Source organism: Sorex araneus, chromosome 6, assembly GCF_027595985.1.
Source record: "Sorex araneus isolate mSorAra2 chromosome 6, mSorAra2.pri, whole genome shotgun sequence".
Taxonomy (NCBI): domain Eukaryota; kingdom Metazoa; phylum Chordata; class Mammalia; order Eulipotyphla; family Soricidae; genus Sorex; species Sorex araneus.
The window spans coordinates 153,295,154-153,296,941 of record NC_073307.1 but is presented as its reverse complement, the minus strand read 5'-3'; positions in this window follow the sequence as shown (position 1 = coordinate 153,296,941).

Genomic DNA, 1,788 nt, shown 5'->3' with positions numbered 1-1,788 from the left:
GCTTCTCTCTCTAGACTGTCTTTTCCTCCAGCATGTGAGGCCAGTTTCCAAGCTGTGGGGCAGACCTCCTGGTTCTTATCTCTACTACTCTTGGGTGTTAGTGTCCCATTCTGCTACTTTATATTCCACATATGAGTGTGATATTTCTATGTCTGTCTCTTTCTTTCTGACTCATTTCACTCAACATGATACTTTCCATGTTGATCCACTTATATGCAAATTTCATGACTTCATGTTTTCTAACAGCTGCATAATATTCCATTGTGTAGATGTACAAAGGTTTTTTTAACCAGTCATCTGTTACTGGGCACTCCTTTTTTCCAGATTTTGGTTATTGTAAACAGTGCTGCAATGAACATACAGAGGCAGATGTCCTTTCTACTATACCTTGTTGCCTATCTGGGATATATTCCCAGGAGTGGTATTGCTAAGTCAAATGGGAGCTCAATTTTTAATTTTTTGAGAATCATCCATATTGTTTTCTAAAAGGGCTGAACCAGTCGGCATTCCCACCAGCAGTGAAGGAGAGTCCGTTTCTCCCCACATCCGCGCCAATACTTGTTGCTTTTGTTTTTTTGGATATGGGCCAGTCTCTGTGTTGTGAGATGATATCTCATTGTTTTTTCTGATCTACATCTCCCTGATGATTAGTGATGTAGAGCATATTCTCATGTGCCTCTCAGCCATTTGAATTTCTTCTTTGGAAATTTCTGTTCATTTCATCACCCTATTTTTTGATCGGTTTGGCTGTTTTCTTCTGGTTGAGTTCAACCAGTGCCTTGTATATCCTTGATATCAATCCCTTATCAGATGGATATTGGGTACATAGCCTTTCCAATTCTGTAGATTGTCTTTGTACTTTGGTCACTCTTTCTTTTGAGGTGCAGAAGCTTCTTAGTTTAAGGTAGTCCCCTTTATTTATCTCTGTTTTCACTTGCTTGGCCAGAGGCATGTCATCTTTGAAGATACCATTGGCTACAATGTCGTGGAGGGTTTTGCTGACCTCGTCTTCAATGTACCTTAAGGATTCTGGTCTGATGTTGAGGCGTCTAATCCATTTTGATCTGACTTTTGTACATGGTGATAAGTGGAGACCTGAGCCCATTTTTTTTTTGCATATAGCTGTCCAGTTTTGCAAACACAATTTGTAACATGTATTTTTTTTTTTTGCTTTTTGGGTCACACCCGGCAGTCCTCAGGGGTTATTCCGTGCTCTGCACTTAGGAATGACTCCTGCCCATGCTCGGGGGACCATATGGGATGCTGGGTACCGAACTCAGGTCGGCTGCATGCAAGGGAAACACCCTACCTTGTATGCTATCACTCCAGCTTCGTAATACGTTTTTTTATGTGTTTTGTCTCTAAAACACATCCAATCAGATAAACCATAGTTGACCTTATTAATAATTTAGAGGCACTTTAATGAACCAAAATTTGATGCTGGTATAAAAGATACTGCTAACATCGCACATTTGATCATTATTTATTTTGTCATATAATTAACTGAATTAGTGATACCTGGTTTTAATTTTCATTTCATAATATAACATTTTATGAATTTATTTTCACTAGGGTGGTTGAACATAAAGTATTAAGTTCCAAGTGTGAATTCTAAGAATGTGATTTCTTAGTTGTTTTAGTACTTCAGTGGTCCAACTTATCAATGTTTACTGTATAGTTCATTATTTTGTTGCACATTTATAAATTTTTCACTAGCCAGATATCCTGGTTATAGAATTTTTGAAAATGACTCTTTGAATGGAATTGATTGTAGTGTTTCGAAGTTAT